This window comes from Triticum urartu, chromosome 1A (genome assembly GCF_056163025.1).
Source record: "Triticum urartu cultivar PI428250 chromosome 1A, HENAU_Tu73, whole genome shotgun sequence".
NCBI classification, from domain to species: Eukaryota; Viridiplantae; Streptophyta; class Magnoliopsida; order Poales; family Poaceae; genus Triticum; species Triticum urartu.
This window is the reverse complement of record NC_141873.1, coordinates 570,662,295-570,684,137: the sequence shown is the minus strand read 5'-3', so window position 1 is coordinate 570,684,137 and position 21,843 is coordinate 570,662,295. Positions and strand designations below refer to the sequence as shown.

General features: G+C 42.9%; 1 pseudogene across 1 annotated transcript; it reads right to left on the bottom strand.

Moving 5' to 3' along the window:
• Positions 1-68: 68 nt before the first annotated feature.
• LOC125530546 (uncharacterized) lies at positions 69-5,452 on the bottom strand (annotated as a pseudogene). The gene is made up of 3 exons (XR_015609797.1): positions 4,529-5,452; positions 762-1,977; positions 69-724 (listed from the first exon to the last, which is right to left on the bottom strand). The product of XR_015609797.1 is annotated as an uncharacterized LOC125530546 (transcript).
• Between the last annotated feature and the right edge of the window lie 16,391 nt (positions 5,453-21,843).

Below are 21,843 nucleotides of genomic sequence, written 5' to 3'. Positions count from 1 at the left end.
CTGCCTGCCTGATATTATGTTTATACTCCCTACAACAATCCATATTACTTGTCGTCCAAACAGACGTATCTAGACGTATTTCAGTGGTAAATACATCAGTTTGAGCAACAAGTAATGTGGATCGGAGGGCCCTTGTAATATGGATAGGTTTGAGCAACAAGTAATATGAGCCAGAGAAATTAACACAAAGCGTGATACAAAAATGCTTGCTAGTAGCAGCCTAGCTAGTGGGCATTGTGTATACATGAGAAGAGCGTAAATGACATAGCTCAACTAGTGGCCAATAAACAGTTACTGCAAAAATATTAAACACACAAGAACAAGAAGATTATTAGCAACTACTAGTCATCAACACACAAACAGAAATGCATCAGAAAAACAAGCAAACAGGTAGATAAATCAATGAACCACGCACAGTCTGCGCTCTTCGATCGGCCTCGTCTTCCGACCCTTGATGATCTCATGCTTGTGATCCGGCATTGTCGGAAGCTTGAGTCTCCGGCGGCATCTGAAGCTTGTCGACCAAGCTCTTGGCCCCCTTGAGCATGAGCACGAGCCAGACGTAAGTGAGGAACTCTCCGCCTTCACCCAAGCTCTTGGCGTGCAGGTAGCCCCTGCACATGCTGGCGGAGTAGCAGAGCATGCCCAGCCACGCCCGGTACATGAGCTTCCAGCGCGTCTTACGGTCCGGCACCCGCAACAGCTCTTTCGCAAGCTTGGATGCCTCGGTACCGTCAAAAAGAAAAAAAAAGCTTGGATGCCTCGGTGATGTGGACGAAGACTTGGCTTGTGTCATCATGTCCATTGACTGACTTGTGCTCACCCTCCGCCATGTTGTATATGAGCTCCTTTAGTTGATCCTTTTGGCTCAACTGATCCTTCTTGGACAAAAAGGAGGATTTGATTTCCTCCATGGCTTCGGAGATGAGATGGTGCCTGCTGCCGGTCAGAAGCATCTCAGGGTTGAAATTTAGCAGGTGTGCCATGTAGTTGGATATTGCAAATGCGCAATCCATATCAAGCTGTAATAATGGGTCCCCCCTCATTTGTTGTTGTGGTACTTCTTCTAGCCCTACTACTCTTCCTTCTTCATCTACTTGTTCTACTACTCTTCCTCCTTCTTGTAGTCCTCCACCATATCCTGCTTCTTGTTCACCAACATCATCGACCAAGTCATCGCAGCGGAAGCAAAGATCAGTGGCGATGTGCCACAGAAGGACGCTCCGGTCAAATGAGACGCCTAAGCATTGTTTTATCTCTCGCAGCTCCTTGCTTAGAACCCAGTTGCTGGAATTGAAGATCCTGTAACTCGCAAGGTCTTGGTCTTGTGTTTCCACCAGATCTATAATCACAGTTTGTGTGACCTTTTCGTACAGTTGACCAAGTTGAGGCCTGCAAAAGCTGTTGAAATTGCAATTGAAGCCCATGCTCCTGGCAGACATGTATATCCACCCAATGCTCTTGTCACCTTCCCGGAGAGCGGTGTCTATGAGGTTATAGCTGGGTATCGTCCCGCACAGGGCTGTAAATTTTGTCTTGGACATTAGGTGGTGTGGTATAGGAGTCGGTGGATGGATGGCGCGAGGACATCCATGGCGGCAGTGAGGCACATAACGATGTATGTTATCTTCACGTCGGTGTGCTTGTACGGGTGCTTGCCGCTCATTGCAAACAGCGTCAGGGCGGTGATGTGCAGGATCGGGACCATCAACCGATGATAGAGCAGGTAGAGAGGATTGGGACCTCCAACCACATGCTCTCTGGTGTAGTGGAATGCGAATATGATCCGCAGCCAGCCCGGCAAGGCCATCTCAGCGACGACCAGAGGTTGCAGAACATCCTCCACCTTGCCGATTTTCTTTTGTGCTACCAGGTCCTTGGCAGCTGCTAGCAGAGACATGTCTGCAAGCACCATCAACACTCTGTCTGCCTCCGTCCAGACCACCTGCTGCTTCCTGCCGCCCTCCTCCAGTCCGCCTGTTGAAAAAGGGATCGGCTAGAGGTCAGTTGACTGAAAACATTCCACACTAGTACATCTGACGCAGTGTGGACCGTAGCTTGGTGAAAAGTTATGTATGTACGCTTCTCAACAGGGTGAAAATGGCATGAATGAATGCAAAGGGATAAAGAAAACTTACAATAACCGCAAATCACAAATAATCATTTTTTGGTACGTCAACTACCAAACCGAGATATCCAAAAATTATCTAAGAACTTTCCTACACATTCTAAATATTCAATAACGTCTTCACCTCTTCATACCCAACTACCAAACCGAGATTTATATACGAGCTAGGTCCAATAGATGATGTGATTTTTATTGGAGTATAACCAAATGTCAAGATAGTTAAGCAGAACATCTCAGAATAGCTTGACCCATTGGCCAAGATAAAACAAATAATGAAAGAATATTTTAGGAAAAAATGAAAAAAATTAACATATAAATTGTGGTTTAATATAGCATGCAAGAATAAGCATATAATAGTGAAGTTTTTGCAAAAAGGAAGTCTCGCAAGGACTTAATTAGTGGCTTTTGTATTACCCTAAAAGAAGAAAGAAAACAATACAAAATCAAAATAATGAATGTGTGCACTTAACAAAATAATTTAAAAAGTCAAGAAGAAAGAAAATATAAACATTTTTTAAAAATGCCAAAATATACACATAAATTATGTTTTTTATAATATGTAATAACAAACATATAAGTGTGGATATTTTTTTGCGAAAAAGAAGTTTCCCTAAGAAAGAATGAATTAGTAACATAAATTGCATGTTTTGTACTATGCAAAGAATAAACATATAATATTGCAATTTTCACGCTCTAGTATAATTTGCATACATAATGTGCAATAGTTGCTTATATACTTACACACATAAAAATAAAAAATGAAGTTTCCACACATAAAAACTAAAACTAAATAAAAAATAATGAAGTTTTTTAAGAAAGAATGAATTAGTCACATTAGTATTACCCTTTAAGAAAAAAGAAACTAAAACAAAATCTAAAACAAACAGTTACAAAATTTGCACACAGTTTACACAGAAATTACATTTTTTCTAATATGCAAGAGTAAGAATATAGATAAATTTTTGGAAAAAGAAGTTTCAAAAAGGATGAATTAGTGGCATTGGTATTATCATTAAAGAATCAAAACATGAAATAAAATTAAAAAATTAAAATAATAAAACTTATGCGTAAGAATGAATCAGCGGCATTGGTATTATCCTTCAAAAATAAAGAAAAAATAATAAAAACTAAAACAAATTAAAATAATGAATTTTCTTAGAAAGTAGGAATTAGTGTCATTGGTATTACTCTCTAACAAGACAGAATAAAAAAATTATTACAAACAATTATAAAATTTGCACAATATATACAAGAAAACTGCACACTTTTTAAAAATATGCAACAACAAAAATATAGTACTGTAATTTGTGGCATTGGTATTACCATTGAAGAGGAAAAGAGAAATAAAACAAAAACTAAAATAATTTTTTTTATAAGGACGAATGTATTAGTGACATTGATATTACCCTTTAAGAAGAAAGAAAATGAAACAGAAACTGGAATAAAATGAAAATAATAAAGTTTTCCAAGATAGAACGGGTTAGTGCCATTGATATTATCCTTTCAAAAGAAAGAAAGTGAAAAAACTAAACTAAAATCAAAATAATTAAGTTTTCTAAGAAAGAACGAATTAGGGCATTGCTATTACCATTTAATAAGGAGAAAAAAACGAAAAGTTTTAAGCAAATAATCTCAAAATTTGCACATAGTTTACATAAAATTAGCTTTTTTATAATATGCAAGAACACGGTTATAATAGTGGGATTTCGAAAAGATGAAGTTTCCTCCGAACTTATGAATTAGTGACATTTATATTACCCTTAGAAAAAAAGAAAAAGAAAGAAAAACTAAAAAAGTGAAGAGGTAGAATGAATTAGTGGCATTGCTATTATACCCTTTAAGAAGAAGAAAAATAATAATACTTAGAAAAAGTTGTATGCAACTTTACACTTTTTTAATATGTAAGAAATAAACATACGGTAGTGCAATTTTTGCACTCTAGTACTACCTCAGTACCAAAATATCAGACATTTTTTAGGCTAAACTAGCCTACAAAAACGTCTTATATTTTGACACGGAGATAGTATAATTTATACACATGTTATACGTACGATACATGCATGTATACATTTTACACCCATCCAACGTCCCAAAAGTACCGACAAAAACCGACTAGAAAAGAAAAAGAAAAAAATGCATACAAACAGAAAAAAAGAGGAAGCAACGTCGGCCTATCAACAGATAAGCAAAATGGGCCTAAGCGCAATAATGAATCGACTGACCCAAAACCGTGGTCAGTGGAATATTTGAGCCCAAAACACAACAGTAGTCACAACAGAAACAAAAAAACAAGGAGCATGAATCTTGAAGCAGAAATCAATGGCGCAAAAAATCGACTGACCCAAATTGTATTTTCAGCCAACCTACATATAGCTAAACAAAAATTGGTTGAAAAATTACTTTGTGCCTTCCGGGTGCCGGTGAAGCAGTGGCTCGCCCCGAAGAAAAACTGGTTCATTCGCTCCCTCCAGTTGGAAGGCTTCTTTGGTCCTTGCATCCCGGACGATACAGCCGCCAGTCTCCTGGCTTTAGCTTTGAGATCCCATGGCTTCTGGCTGAAGCTGATGACCCCGACGACGAAGAGAAGAACCGCGACCACCAATAGCTTTGGGTCGTTGGATCTGGGCCACGACTTGTAGAAGGCGTACAGGGCGACGGCCACCTGGGACACCAAGGTCACGGTGTGCCTCCCCCACAGCTTGTTGTCCTCTATCTCGTAGCCACTCATTCCCTCCTGCCCACCGAGGTAGATGAGAAGGATCGGAGCCCATAGGACCTCCAGGATGCTCGACTGCTGCTCGCGGCCAGTGTCACCACCGAAGTTGCTGGTCTTTGCGTGGCGATTATATTGAAGAGGGTGGCCAGCGCGTAGATTGCCAGAGGATCGCTGGAAATATACGCCAGCCAGATGAACGTCCTCAAGACGCGCGGGAGGGCGTACTTGCGCATGGGGGCAGCCAGCAGGAGGAACCACTGAAGGCCCAGGCTGCCCAGGACGAGCACGCGCAGCTGCCAATCGTCCCACCATTGCAGAGCTCCTCTCCAAATGTAAGACGTCTCCATCTCTCTCTCTCTCTCTCTCCTTGTGCTTGTGTGTGTACGTGTCTATGAGTGTATCCTTATCTATGTTTATCACAAGTAACAATCACTCGAGGGAGCTGGAGACCCTGCGAGCAGAGAGCAGTGATGAATGAAGTCTCACGGTAGCCAAATATAAGTTTGGCTGGCGGGCTCTCGTCATGTTGTCAAAGCCAAAGATAAATTGGACATGCACGGCTACAACTTTACAGCCCCAGCCAGCCTCTCACTTTGGAATGCTCTAGCTTTGCGTGCCCACAATGATATTCTACTAGGTCCTCACAAGTTTGGAATGATATACTTCTAGTACTATGCCGTCCCTGCTGCCTGCATGCCTTAGCTTTGCGTGCTGTGAATGTGATAATATATTCCAAGTCCACACGCACGTTCTCTACGTCGTCTCTGCTTTATTAAGGACTTGACTTGATTTTTGCATCAAACATATTTGTGCTACCACTTGAAAGTGCACTCGATAATAACCTCAGAAATAAACTATTTTCACTCCTTGTCAGATGTCTTCTTGCTCCACTACTCTTGATCACTAACATCAAAAACTGTCGCAAACACAGAGTCACCATAATGCACCCTCCATAATCGCAAGACCCATGTGTTAATCGGACATCGTTTTCCCACACGTGAAGTTTACTTCCCGTCATATGGAATTATACGCAACTGCCATATGGAGCACGCTTCAAAAGGCAGTCTTGATTCCCACACGTGAAGTTTACTTCCCGTCATATGGAATTATACGCAACTGCCATATGGAGCACGCTTCAAAAGGCAGTCTTGAAATGCCATATATGGCAACTGGGAGGCCAGATATGAAGGATGCTCCATAATTTAGCTATTCCTGACAACATGGCAACGTTAACACGTCAGATTTGGCACGCCGCGTCCACAATTCTTTGTCATGAAATCCCCAGATGGATTCAACGCAAACTTCAACCTCTCATATGGAGGTGATTTTGGGCTCCTTCTCATCCATGCCGAGGGGTTTCAGCTCAGTGTCTAGCACCACAAGAAATGGATAACAATGGTGAAAACAGTTGGGAGCTGGTGGACAGAATTTCTGTGCGTGCGGCATGAGGATACTGTGCTGGTTGGGGTCGGGGATCATGCTGAATTTGTTTTCATGTGTCTGCAGACAAATGGGGCTACCATTTTCGTTAACCCAAGGAGCGGGAACGAGATGGTATATGAAATGACAGCATGTGGCATGTATTGCAATCGTGTCGCACTTCGTGTGTAGGACGAGACAACAATAATGGATGCGAAATATGAAACTTTGACTAGGTAGTATGATATGATTGGTTGCCCCATTCCTACACTTGTAATTCTGAAATTTGTACGACCATTTTCCACCATGAATATTTCATCCTTGTGGGGTGCAGAAATCTTCTCATTATCCAATTTTTTTGGGCAATCTTGCAAAACTTCCACTAGTCCATATCAATGATTACAGGAACTAAAATAGGATCATAAGGTAGACCAAGACCTTGTGGCATTGTTTGTACTGTTCTTTCTGATATAATAGTACAGGGGGCGTGTTTGTTCAAAATAATAATAATCTTGCTATTGATATATAAGCATTCAGCTGAAGGGAGGAAGTAGAGGTGGAAGCGTCACTGCTGCAGTACCAAACAGCCTTCTAAATGTCAGCAGTTTACTAGTACTCGTAGATCTGTGGAGCTCTTCCGGACGAAGCAGCAGTACGAAATAGCATCCTGCTAGGTGCACGATCTTGCTGAGTCCTCCTTCCCAGCAAACCAAGTCTACGATTTTGTATGACAATTGTTGGACAAGATTCTTCGTCATACTTCCTCCATCCCGAATTACTTGTCACATAAATAGATGGAAATGGAGATTTTTTTTTTCAAAACTATGACGTATTTTATAACAAATTCGGAAACTATAGCATGCAGTGGAGAAAAATCAAAACTAGCACCCCGTCGGTCACGCGTGGGCCGAAAATGGTGTTTTCGGCCTCCCCTTGGCCGAAATGGACTTTTCGGCCGTGCCTTGGCCGAAGAGGTGCGTACCTGGGCCGAAAAGACCTTTTTGTCAGTAGTAGGCCGAAAAGTCCTTTTTGATCAGGAGTATGCCGAAAAGTCTCTTGGGCCCACCTTTTCCCGTTAACGGTTGGCTGAAGTTGCATGGCTCCACTCTTTGGCTTACGTTAGGCCGAAATGTATTTTTTTTATTTTGGCATATAAATACTGTGCAACCATTGCCCATCTTAGACATTGATTTTCTAGACTGAAGTGGGCAAGAGTTTTGATTTTCTTGCGTGAGGACGCATAGATTCCAAATTTGCTATAAAAATCATCACAGTTTTGAAAAAAAATCACAGAACACTTGCCCTTCGAGGATGCAGAACCCAGAAGCGGCGGCATGAAGATATCATCATCGTCTTCGCTTTCTTCAGTCCGTAAAAATGGATGCTTTTCTGCAGTTCTTTTGAAAGTTTCACTCTTCAGCTCCACTACCTTCTTCCATCTTTCATGCAACCTAAGAAGTTCTTTACGTACCTCCTCATAGGTCCTTTCAAGCCACCCAGACCTACGTAATTCGTGAGCCAACTCATTCATTATGATGTCACTGCCGGTGAGTTCGTCCCATGGAACTATGCTATTGTCCATCCTGAAATCGGTAGCTAGCCTCAGAAGAGTCCTGCTCATCCCAGGGTGAAAACTACGATCGAAAGGATAATGGGACATCTCGACTACACTACACTGGAATGCTTATCCACCCCCGTCTGAAGGGGGTTTTATAGGTAGAGAGAAGAAAATGGCAGGAAAAAAACGACTGCAGTATGGCGGGAAAGGGTTGGCGGGAACTGCAAAATAGTAAACAAGATGCGGTGCAAATAAAAGAGATGCAATATCTTCAAGATATTGCAAGATATTGCAAGAAAGATATTTACTTTAGGCCAAACTAAACCGATAATTCGAAGAGACTTGCAAAGATATCAAATCATGCATATAAGAATTCAGAAAAGAACCAAATAATATTCATAGATAATCAAGTTCATAAATCCACAATTCATCGAATCTCGGCAAACACACCGCAAAAGAGTATTACATCGAATAGATCTCCAAGAACATCGAGGAGAACTTTGTATTGAAGATCAAAGAGAGAGAAGAAGCCATCTAGCTAATAACTATGGACACGAAGGTCTGTGGTAAACTACTCACGCTTCATCCCAGAGGCTATGGTGTTGATGTAGAAGCCCTCCGTGATCGATTCCCCCTCTGGCAGATCGCCGGAAAAGGCCCCAAGATGGGATCTCACGGGTACAGAAGGTTGCGGCGGTGGAAAGTGGTTCCGTGGCTCCCCCTGATGTTTCTAGGGTATGAGAGTATATATAGGCGAAAGAAATACGTCGGTGGAACTATATGGGGTCCACGAGGGTGGGGGGCGCGTGGTTCTCCGGCAGGGCTTCGCCAAGCGCTACGGAGGAGGATGAGGTGTAGGAGAGGGGGAGGGGCTGCGCCAGGGGAAGGGTGTGCGGCTGCCCTCTCTCTCCCTCACTATATATAGGGGGAAGGGGTGGAAGAGGCGCCCTAGGGTTCCCTAGGGGAGGGGCGGCGGCCAGAGGGGAAACCCTAGATGGGTTTGGGCGCCCCACCCCTAGGAAACTTGCCCCCCTAAGACGGGAGGGGTGGCTGCCCTAGGGGAGGCGCCCCCACCTCTCCAAGTTACGTGAGATGGGGTGGGAGAGCGCTCAGCCCCTTAGTGGGCTGATGTGCCCCCTCCCCTTGGCCCATAAGGCACCCCAACGCTTGTCGGGGCCTCCGAAACCCCTTTCGGACATGCTGGTCGTCACCCGGTACCTCCGGAACAATTCCGGACTCCAATACCCTTCGTCCAATATATCGATCTTCACCTCCGGACCATTCCGGAACTCCTCGTCACATCCGGGACTCCGAACAACCTTCGGTAACCACATACTATTTCCCATTACAACTCTAGCGTCACCAAACCTTAAGTGTGAAGACCCTACGGGTTTGGGAACCATGCAGACATGACCGAGACATCTCTCCGGCCAATAACCAATAGAGGGATCTGGATACCCATATTGGCTCCCACATGTTTCACGATGATCTCATCGGATGAACCACGATGTCGGGGATTCAATCAATCCCGTATACAATTCCCTTTGTCTATCGGTATGTTACTTGCCCGAGATTCGATCGTCGGTATCCCAATACCTCGTTCAATCTCATTACTGGCAAGTCACTTTACTCGTTCCATAACACATGATCCCGTGGCTAACTCCTTAGTTACATTGAGCTCATTGTGATGATGCATTACCGAGTGGGCCCAGAGATACCTCTCCGTCATACGGAGTGACAAATACCAGTCTCGATTCGTGCCAACCCAACAGACACTTTCGGAGATACCTGTAATGCACCTTTATAGCCACCAAGTTACATTGTGATGTTTGGTACACCCAAAGCATTCCTACGGTATCCGGGAGTTGCACAATCTCATGGTCTAAGGAAATGATACTTGACATTAGAAAAGCTTTAGCAAACGAACTTCACGATCTTGTGCTGCGCTTAAGATTGGGTCTTGTCCATCACATCATTCTCCTAATGATGTGATCCTGTTATCAATGACATCCAATGTCCATGGTCAGGAAACCATGACCATCTATCGATCAACGAGCTAGTCAACTAGAGGCTTACTAGGGACATATTATGATATATGTATTCACACATGTATTACGGTTTCCGGTTAATACAATTATAGCATGAACAATAGACAATTATCATGAACAAGGAAATATAATAATAACCATTTTATTATTGCCTCTAGGGCATATTTCCAACAGTCTCCCACCTACACTAGAGTCAATAATCTAGTTCACATCTCCATGTGATCAACACTTATATTTCACATTGCCATGTGACTAACATCCGAAGAGTTTACTAGAGTCAATAATCTAGTTCACATCGCCATGTGATTAACACCCAAGAGTTTACTAGAGTCAATAATCTAGTTCACATCACCATGTGATTAACACTCAATGAGTTCTAGGGTTTGATCATGTTATGCTTATGAGAGAAGCGTTAGTCAACGGGTCTGCAACATTCAGATCCGTGTGTTCTTCACAAATCTTGATTTCATATTGTAGATGTTGCTACTATGCTCCACTTGGAGCTATTCCAAATGGTTGCTCCACTATACGTATCCGGTTTGCTACTTAGAGTCATCCGGATAGGTGTTAAAGCTTGCATCGACGTAACCCTTTACGCCGAACTCTTTATCACCTCCATAACCGAGAACATTTCCTTATTCCTAAGGACAATTTTGACCACTGTCCAATGATCCACACCTGGATCACTCTTGTACGCCCTTGCCAGACACGTGGCAAGGCACATCGCAGTACACATCATGGCATATCGTATAGAGCCTATGGCTAAGGCATAGGGGACGACTTTCGTCCTTTCTCTTTCTTCTGTCGTGGTCGAGCTTCAAGTCTTAACTTCACACCTCACAACTCAGGAAAGAACTCCTTCTTTGACTGATCCATCTTGAACTCCTTCAAGATCATGTATGTGCTTTGTGGAAGTCTTATCAGGCGTCTTGATCTATCTCTATAGATATTGATACCCAACATGTAAGCAGTTTTACACAAGTCTTCCTTTGAAAAACTCCATTCAAACAACCCTTTATGCTTTCTAGAAATTCTACATCATTTCCGATCAACAATATGTCATCCATATATACCTATCAGAAATGTTGTAGTGCTCCCACTCACTTTCTTGCAAATACAAGTTTCTTGCAAACTTTGTATAAACTCAAATGCTTTGATCGCCTCATCAAAGCGTATGTTCCAACTCCGAGATGCTTGCTCCAATCCATGGAAGGATCGCTGGAGTTTGCATACCTTTTATCATCCTTAGGATTGACAAAAACCTTTTGGTTGTATCACATACAACCTTTCCTCACGGAAACCGTCAAGGAAACTTTGTTTTGACATCCATCTGCCAGATTTCATAAATGAAAATGCAACAACTGCTAACATAGTTCTAACAGACTTGAGCATCGCTATGATTGAGAGAGTCTCATCATAGTCAACTCCTTGAACTTGTTGGAAACTTCTTTGAGACAAGTCGAGCTTCACAAATGGTGACATTACCATCAGCGTCTGTCTTCTTCTTAAAGATCCATTTATTCTCAATGGCTTACCGTTCATCGGGCAAGTCCACCAAAGTCCATACTTTGTTCTCATACATGGATCCTATCTCGGATTTCATGGCTTCTAGCCATTTGTTGGAATCCGGGCCCACCATCACTTCTTCATAGCTCATAGGTTCATCGTTGTCCAACAACATGACCTTTAAGACATGGTTGCCACTGAGAAGTTGTACACACCCTTGTCGACCTACGAGGTTCGATAGTAATTTGATCTGAAGCTTCATGATCATCATCATTAGCTTTCTCTTCAACTGACGTAGTTGCCAGAGAAACATCTTTCGGTGCCGCGCTACTCTCTGGTTGAAGTGAAGGTTCAGCAACCTCATTAAGTTCTATCTTCCCCCCACTCAATTCTTTTGAGAGAAACTCTTTCTCGAGAAAGGACCTATTCTTAGCGACAAACACTTTTCCCTCAGATATGAGATAGAAGGTATACCCAATTGTCTTGTTTGGGTATTCTATGAAGATACAATTTTCCGCTTTGGTTTCGAGCTTTTGAAGCCTATCGACATAAGCATCGTAGCCCCAAACCTTAAGAAACAACAATTTTGGTTTCTTGCCAAACCATAGTTCATACGGTGTCGTCTCCACGGACTTAGATGGTGCCCTATAGGGATGGCAATGGGTACCCATTACCCGCGTACCCTGTGGGTAAAAACCCTATTAGGGTAGGGGTATGGGACAAAAAATTACCCATGGGTACTTAAATGTGAAAATATCATACCCATCGGGTAGAGAGGGTACGGGTATGAGATCGTATAACCCATGCCCGCATACCCATGTACCCATCTAAAATGTTGACAGGTGGGTTTCTGTTAATATCCCAATGTATTCATTCCCCTCCTAATCACGCTAGGTAAAAACTCTAATGTATATTCAAATTATCTCTGTAATTTATCATGATTTCATGAACTTAAAGTGTATGCATATGTGTTGTTATTTATGATTATGTGTTCTTGTTTAATATTTTTATGTCACTTTATAGGCAAGTATTTTTGTTTATGAGAATATGTTGTTGTTACAGTATGTTGTTGTACATTGTTGTTTAAAATGTATTGCTATTAATAATTTATGATTATATCCTATTTTTTACAACTATTTTCTACTCAATTGATGTGTTGTAAACGCGGCTATTTTTACCGGCGGGTATCCATATACCCTGTCGGGTGACGGGTATGGGGAAAAATTGTACCCTTGACAGGTATGGGTATGGGTGATGGGTAAACTCAAGACGGACGGGTAAGGGTATGGGGTAGCTCCACCCATACCCATACCCCGCGGGTGCCATCCCTAGTGCCATATTTAAAGTGAATGTAATTGTCTTTAATGCATATCCCCAAAAATAGTGGTAGATTGGTAATAGACATCATACACCATATCCAATAAGGTTTGATTACGACGTCCGGACACACCATCATGCTATGGTGTTCCAGGCAGCGTCAACTGTGAAACGATTCCACCTTGTCTTTAGTGATTGCCAAACTCATAACTCAGATACTTTCCCTTTGATCAGATCGAAGGAACTTGATCTTCTTGTTACGATGATTCTCAACTTCACTCTGAAATTGCTGGAACTTTTCAAACATTTCAGACTTATGCTTCATTAAGTAAATATACCCATATCTATTCAATTCACCGGTGAAGGTGAGAAAACAACGATATCCACCGCGCGCGTCAACACTCATCAGATCGCACACACCAGCATGTATGATTTCCAACAAGTCACTTGCCCGTTCCATTGTTCCAAAGAACGGGGTTGTAGTCATCTTGCCAAAGAGGCATTGTTCGCATGTGTCAAGTGATTCAAAATCAAGTGACTTCAAAAGTCCATTAGCATGGAGGTTCTTTCATGCGCTTTACACCAATATGACCTAAGCGGCAGTGCCACATGAAAGTGGTACTATAATTATCAACTCTACATCTTTTGGCATCAATGTTATGAACATGTGTATAACTACGATCGGGATTCAATAAACCATTCACATTGGGTGCATGACCATAGAAGGTATTATTCATGTAATTAGAATAACCATTATTCTCTGACTTAAATGAATAACCGCATTGCAATAAACATGATCTAATCATGTTCATGCTCAACGCAAACACCAATGCAAACAACATTTATCTAGGTTCAACACTAATCTCGAAGGTAGAGGGAGCGTGCGATGGTGATCACATCAACCTTGGAAACACTTCCAACACACATCGTCACCTCGCCCTTAGCTAGTCTCCGTTAATTCCGTAGCTTTTGTTTCGAGTTACCAATATTAGCAACTGAACTGGTATCTAATACCCAGGTGCTACTAGGAGTACTAGTAAGGTACACATCAATAACACACATATATCAAATATACTTTTGTTGAAGTTGACAACCTTCTTATCTACCAAGTATTTGAGGCAGTTCCGCTACCAGTGACCGTTCCCCTAATAGAAGCACTTTGTCTCGGGTTTGGGTTCTTGGGTTTCTTCACTGGAGCGGCAAATGGCTTTCCATTCAAGAAGTTTCCCTTCTTGCCCTTGCCCTTCTTTGAAACCAGTGCTCTTGTTAACCATCAACACTTGATGCTCCTTCTTGATTTCTACCTTTACGGCCTTAAGCACGACGAACAACTCCGGGATTAACTTCCCTTGCATGTTATAGTTCATCACGAAACTCTAGTAGCTTGGTGATAGCGACTGGAGAACTTTTGTCAATCACTCTCTTATCTGGAAGATTAACTCCCACTTGATTCAAGTGATTGAAGTACACAGACATTCTGAGCACATGCTCACTGGCTGAGCTATTCTCCTCCATCTTGTAGGCAAAGGTCTTGTCAGAGGTCTCAACTTCTCAACATGGACATGAGCCTGAAATACCAATTTCAGCTCTTCGAACATCTCATATGTTCTATGGCGTTCAAAACGCTTTTGGAGCCCTGACTCTAAGCCATAAAGCATGGCGCACTAAACTATTAGGTAGTCATCAGAGCGTGTCTACCAGATGTTCACAACATCCACAGACGACGCCAGAGGGGTTGGCACACCGAGCGGTGCATCAAGAACAGAAGCCTTCTGTGTAGCAGTGAGGACAATCCTCAGACTACGGCCCTAGTCTGCACAATTGCTTACAAAATATCTTTCAACTTAGTCTTTCTCTAGGAACGTATTAAAATAAAGAGCTAATGCGCGAGCTATTAATCCACAACATAATTTGCAAAGACAATTTCGACTATGTTCATGATAATTAAGTTCATCTAATCAAATTATTCAATGAACTCCCACTCAGATAGACATCCCTCTAGTCATCTAAGTGATACATGATCCGAATCGACTAGGCCGTGTCCGATCATCACGTGAGACGGACTAGTCATCAACGGTGAACATCTCCATGTTGATCGTATCTACTATACAACTCATATTCGACCTTTCGGTCTCTCGTGTTCTGAGGCCATGTCTGTACATGCTAGGCTCGTCAAGTCAACCTAAGTGTTTTGCATGTGTAACTCTGGCTTACACCCGTTGTATTCGAACGTTAGAATCTATCACACCCGATCATCACGTGGTGCTTCGAAACAACGAGCCTTCTCAACGGTGCACAGTTAGGGGGAACACTTTCTTGAAATTTTAGTGAGGGATCATCTTATTTATGGTACCGTCGTTCTAAGCTAATAAGATGTAAACATGACAAACATCACATGCAAATCATAAAGTGACATGATATGGCCAATATCATATTGCACCTTTGATCTCCATCTTCGAGGCGCGGCATGAACACCATAGTCACCGGCATGACACCATCATCTCCATCATCATGATCTCCATCATTGTGCCTTCATGAAGTTGTCTCGCCAACTATTACTTCTACTACTATGGCTAACGGTTAGCAATAAAGTAAAGTAATTACATGGCATTTTCATTGACATGCGGGTCATAAATAAATTAAGACAACTCCTATGGCTCCTGCCGGTTGTCATACTCATCGACATGCAAGTCATGATTCCTATTACAAGAACATGATCAATCTCATACATCACATATATCATTCATCACATCCTTTTGGCCATATCACATCACATAGCATACCCTGCAAAAACAAGTTAGACGTCCTCTAATTGTTGTTGCATATTTTACGTGGCTGCTATGGGTCTCTAGCAAGAACGTTTCTTACCTACGCAAAACCACAACGGTGATATGCCAATTGCTATTTACCCTTCATAAGGACCCTTTTCATCGAATCCGATCCGACTAAAGTGGGAGAGACAGCCACCCGCCAGCCACCTTATGCATCAAGTGCATGTTAGTCAATGGAACCAGTCTCACGTAAGCGTACGTGTAAGGTCGGTCCGGGCTGCTTCATCCCACAATGCCGCCGGATCAAGATAAGACTAGTAACGGTAAGTAAATTGAACAAATCATCGCCCACAACTGCTTTGTGTTCTACTCATGCATAGAATCTACGCATAGACCTAGCTCATGATGCCACTGTTGGGGAACGTAGCAATAATTCAAAAATTTCCTACGTGTCACCAAGATCAATCTAGGAGATACTAGCAACGAGAGAGAGAGAGAGAGAGAGAGAGGGAGTGCATCTTCATACCCTTGAGGATCGCTAAGTGGAAGCATTACAAGAACACGGTTGGTGGAGTCGTACACGCAGCGATTCAGATCGCGGTCGATTCCGATCTAAGCGCCGAACAACGGCGCCTCCGCGTTCAACACACGTACAGCCCGGGGACGTCTCCTCCTTCTTGATCCAGCAAGGGGAGAGGAGAAGTTGAGACAGAACTCCGACAGCATGACGGCGTGGTGGTGATGGAGCTCGTGGTTCTCCGGCAGGGCTTCGCCAAGCGCTATGGAGGAGGATGAGGTGTAGGAGAGGGGGAGGGGCTGCGCCAGGGGAAGGGTGTGCGGCTGCCCTCTCTCTCCCTCACTATATATAGGGGGAGGGGGGTGCAGGAGGCGCCCTAGGGTTCCCTAGGGGAGGGGCGGCGGCCAGAGGGGAAACCCTAGATGGGTTTGGGCGCCCCCACCCCTAGGAAACTTGCCCCCCAAGCCGGGAGGGGTGGCTGTCCTAGGGGAGGCGCCCCCACCTCTCCAAGTTACGTGAGATGGGGTGGGAGGGGTGCTCAGCCCCTTAGTGGGCTGATGTGCCCCCTCCCCTTGGCCCATAAGGCCCCCAACGCTTGTCGGGGCCTCCGAAACCCCTTTCGGACACGCTGGTCGTCACCCGGTACCCCTGGAACAATTCCGGACTCCAATACCCTTCGTCCAATATATCGATCTTCACCTCCGGACCATTCCGAAACTTCTCATCACATCCGAGATCTCATCCGGGACTCCGAACAACCTTCGGTAACCACATACTATTTCCCATTACAACTCTAGCGTCACCAAACCTTAAGTGTGTAGACCCTACGGGTTCGGGAACCATGCAGACATGACCGAGACATCTCTCCGAGCAATAACCAATAGCGGGATCTGGATGCCCACATTGGTCCCACATGTTCCACGATGATCTCATCGGATGAACCACGATGTCGGGGATTCAATCAATTCCGTATACAATTCCCTTTGTCTATCGGTATGTTACTTGCCCGAGATTCCATCGTCGGTATCCCAATACCTCGTTCAATCTCATTACCGGCAAGTCACTTTACTCGTTCCGTAACGCATGATCCCGTGGCTAACTCCTTAGTCACATTGAGCTCATTATGATGATGCATTACCGAGTGGGCCCAGAGATACCTCTCCGTCATACGGAGTGACAAATCCCAGTCTCGATTCGTGCCAACCCAACAGACACTTTCGGAGATACCTGTAATGCACCTTTATAGCCACCCAGTTAAGTTGTGATGTTTGGTACACCCAAAGCATTCCTACGGTATCCAGGAGTTGCACAATCTCATGGTCTAAGGAAATGATACTTGACATTAGAAAAGCTTTAGCAAACGAACTTCACGATCTTGTGCTACGCTTAAGATTGGGTCTTGTCCATCACATCATTCTCCTAATTATGTGATCCCGTTATCAATGACATCCAATGTCCATGGTTAGGAAACCATGACCATCTATCGATCAACGAGCTAGTCAACTAGAGGCTTACTAGGGACATATTACAATATATGTATTCACACATGTATTACGGTTTCCGGTTAATACAATTATAGCATGAACAATAGAAAATTATCATGAACAAGGAAATATAATAATAACCATTTTATTATTGCCTCTAGGGCATATTTGCAACATAAGACGGGCAATGGTTGCACAGTATTTATATGCCAAAATTAAAAAGAAAATACATTTTGGCCTAACGTAAGCCGAAGAGTGGAGCCATGCAATTTCGGCCAACTGTTAACGGGAAAAGGTGGGCCCAAGGGACTTTTCGGCCTACTCCTGACCAAAAAGGACTTTCTGGCCTACTGCTGATCAAAAAGGTCTTTTCGGCCCAGGTACGTACCTCTTCATCCAAGGCACAGCCGAAAAGTCCATTTCGGCCAAGGGGAGGCCTAAAACACCCTTTTCGGCCCACGCGTGGCCGACGGGGTGCTAGTTTTGATTTTTCTCCACTGCATGCTATAGTTTCCGAATTTGCTATAAAATACGTCATAGTTTTGAAAAAAAATCGGAAATGGATGTATCTAGAACTAAAAATACTTCATGTACATCCATTTCTTCTACGAGTAATTCAGGACGGAGGGAGTATAATTTTATTTCCTGTTTACCACTCAGATGGTTAATCCTACACTTTGGATCAGCTGCTGCATAAGCTGGGAAAATCACCACATCAACATTGGATAATAAAACTTATCTCCAATATGGGAAGAAAGTGTTCCTTATGAATTCCGGATTGGGTCCTCTTGCCAGTCTATTTTCTCACAGCATGTCACGTATATAGGTTGACAAAAATAATTTTTTAGAAGAAGAGGGCTGCGCCCCTGTTCCATTCCATTCAGAAACGAAACAACAATCCAGTGCAAGTATTACAGGGGAAGTTCACGGCGAACAGCAGGTGTACTGCCGCAGTAGCACAAAATAAAACTAGAAACTTGCAAACATAAGGAAGGACTATGTGACATACACCCTAGTCTAGACCTCAAAAGGAGGAAGCATTTTTTGTAGAGCTGCTAAGATGAACAACTGCTACTAAATCTGCAGGCTCTACAGAGGAAGGACTTTCAGAAGGTGTCTCCACGCCTCAGCCAGGATCTGGCCCCAGCACAGGGGTGGGATTCTCGCTTTCATCTCTAGTTCTTTCGCAGCCCATGCCAACTTGTCCCTGGCACACCCTGAGGAAAGGCACTCCCACATAGATAGGTTTGACACAGTTTTTCGCTAGATAGCCTGCAAGCCAGGCAAGCAAGCGTTATTAAAAACCATGTCATTGCGAGTTTTCCAGATTGCCCATAGCCCGGCTTCATGAACAATATTAGTCGCAGCAAATCTATCTCCTCTGATCCAGCAGGAGGAGATGGACGTCATATTAATGTATTCATTGACTCCAGTAAGGACACAGATGGCTTTCCAGAATTCAATGGCAACAACACAAGTACTGAATAAATGGGAACAAGATTCTTGTTCATTGCAAAATACACAAGTAGGGTCACCTACATCCTGTCTTTTGCACAGGTTGTCTCTGGTTAGCAGCTTGTTATTAGTTAAAAGCCAGAGAAAAATCTAAATTCTAGGGGAATCTTAATCTTCCAAATGGCAGGAGAGCTGATAGGTAGCACCCCCCTAAAATTAACAAATTTATAAAAGGATTTAACAGAGTAAACCCCTTTGGAATTCATATTCCAAACCAGGGAGTCATATTCTTCTATAAGTTGGATAGATCTAGCAATTTCCAAAAGTTCAAACCATACAGACATCTGTTCCTGAATAAAACATCTCCGGAATTTAAGCTTAAGGGTATGGCCATCCCAGATTTTATCAATGGTGGCATTTTGCTCATTAGCTAGTACATATAGGTCCCAGTACTGGGTAGCCAGAGTGGAATTGCCAAACCAATGATCCTCCCAGAATCTAACCCTCTTTCCATTGCCAATCTTCCAAGAGAAACCAACTTTGGCAGCTTGGGCTGCCCAGAGAACCCCTTTCCAAAAAGGGGATGCCCCAGTATTAGGACAAGCAAAAATATTACTCTGAGGTTTGTACTTGGAATCAATGATATTTTCCCAAATCTTACCCTCAGAGTTATAGTATCTACTAATCCAAGAAGCTAATAGGGCCAGATTCATGTCCCCAATGTCAGTAATCCCAAAGCCCCCAAACTCGTTTCTCATGGTAATGGAATTCCAGGAAGTCAGGTGGTATTTGTGGTGGCCCTCATAATCATCCCAAAAGCAATGAGCTAGTTGGGAATTAATAAGTTTGATGGCCCACTTGGGAAATTGATGAAACCCATTAGATAAGAAGGAATGCTAGCTAAACAAGTTTGGACTAAGATAAGTCTTTTGCCAAAGGAAAGAAGTCTACCTCTCCACTCAGCAACTTTTTTAATGATCTTATGAACAGTAGGTTGGAGATCCACCTTTCTAACCTTGCTAAAGTGAAGAGGGGCCCCCAAGTACTTAATAGGGAAAGCACTCAGTTTGCAACCTAAGGTTTGGGCAAATACTAGTGCCTCATCTCTATCTATATTGATGGGGACAAGGTCACACTTGTGGAAATTAATTCTCATGCCAGAAATCTGCTCAAAACAGGACAAAAGCCATTTGAGGTTTTTGGCATGGTCCAGGTTGTTATCTAAAAAAAGTAGAGTGTCGTCAGCATATTGCATACTAATGACCCCAGCAGGGTTAGAGGGGGGGGGACACTAGCAATTAAGTTAGCTTTAGCAGCTTTAATCAAAATTCTTGTGAATACATCCGCAACTAGGTTAAACAATAAAGGAGAGACAGGGTCTCCTTGTCTAGCCCCTTTGCCAGCTATAAAATATTCACTTTGGTGTCATTAATTCTGACCCCCATAGATCCATTGCAGAGTAAAGATTCAAGCTTATACATCCAGATAGGACCAAAGCCTCTCTTTCTCAGCATTTTCAATAGGAACTCTCTACTAATCATATCATAGGCCTTTTCATAATCTAATTTGAAGCAAAAACCAGACATTTTGTTGGAGGCCACTGCATGAACTACCTCATGGGCAACCACAATGCTTTCAAGAATAAATCTCCCTTTCCAGAAAGCAGTTTGGTTTGGAGAGATGAGTATATTGCAATCAGGGCCAAACCTATTGGTGGCACACTTGGCAAAAAATTTAAAACTGCAGTTAATCATGGCTAGAGGTCTAAACCTATCTAGTTTAACTTCATTAGGTTCTTTAGGAACCAGGGTCAGGAGTGAGAAATTGAGTTTGTAAAGATCAAGTTCTCCAGCCTCCCAATCTCTAAAAAGAGAAAAAAGATCCTATTTAATTAGATCCCAGTATTTCTGGTAAAAAAGAAAAGGAAAGCCATCAGGGCCAGGAGCTCCCTCAGCATATGAGCCAAAGGCAACAGCCTTTATTTCCTCCTCAAAGAAAGGCTTTTCCAGTAAATTAAAATGTTCTGTGGAGAGTAAACTATCCTGCTCCCAAAAGTCATCTTTGAGATCAATATCAATAGTAGGAACAAAACCAAATAGCTTCTTATAATAATCTACAGCTATCTGCAAAATACCTTTGGTGTCTTCGACGGGTCCTGAGGGGGTTTCCAGTACAACAATCTGTTTCTTTCTCCTCTTTTGGTTGGCCATTGCTTTAAAGTAGCCAGTGTTGAGTTCTCCCTCCAGAATCTCTTTCTCCCTGGATCCCTGTCTAGCCTTGATCTCCTCCCTCCTCCAAATCTCATTTAAATCACCTGCAATGTTTTTCATCCTGTTCTTAGAATTAGGACATAAAGGTTGGGATTCATCTAGAATATCCAAACACTTGTATTCAGCTACCATAGCTTGCTTAATCATGTTCTGGTCTGCTTCATAGTTAGCACACCAGCCCTTAGCTGCTTTTCTAGTGGTTCTAATATTAAACTGTCAAATATCAATGGCTTTGGTGGCATTACACTTAGTGTTCCAGGCTTTGTGAATGACATCATCAAAGCCAGGGATTTCTAGCCACCATTTCTCAAATCTAAAAAATTTACACGAGGTGGGAGGCCCAGTGGAAGTGTTCAACACTAAAGGGGTGTGATCACTACCCAATCTGGGCAGGGCTTTAATAGAGGCCCCAGGGAAAAGACCCTCCCAATCAACAAAAATAAAAACCCTATCTAGGGTGGCCGTGATTACGTTGTCTTGGTTATTAGCCCAAGTAAACCTTCTACCAGCATTTTTAATCTCAATGAGCCCAAACTTGTTGACCCAATCATTAAATAGGTCAGCCCAATGTTGATTAATATTGCCAGTATTCCTCTCATCGGTGTTTCTGACTAAGTTGAAGTCACCCCCTACTAAGGTGGGGCCAGACCACTC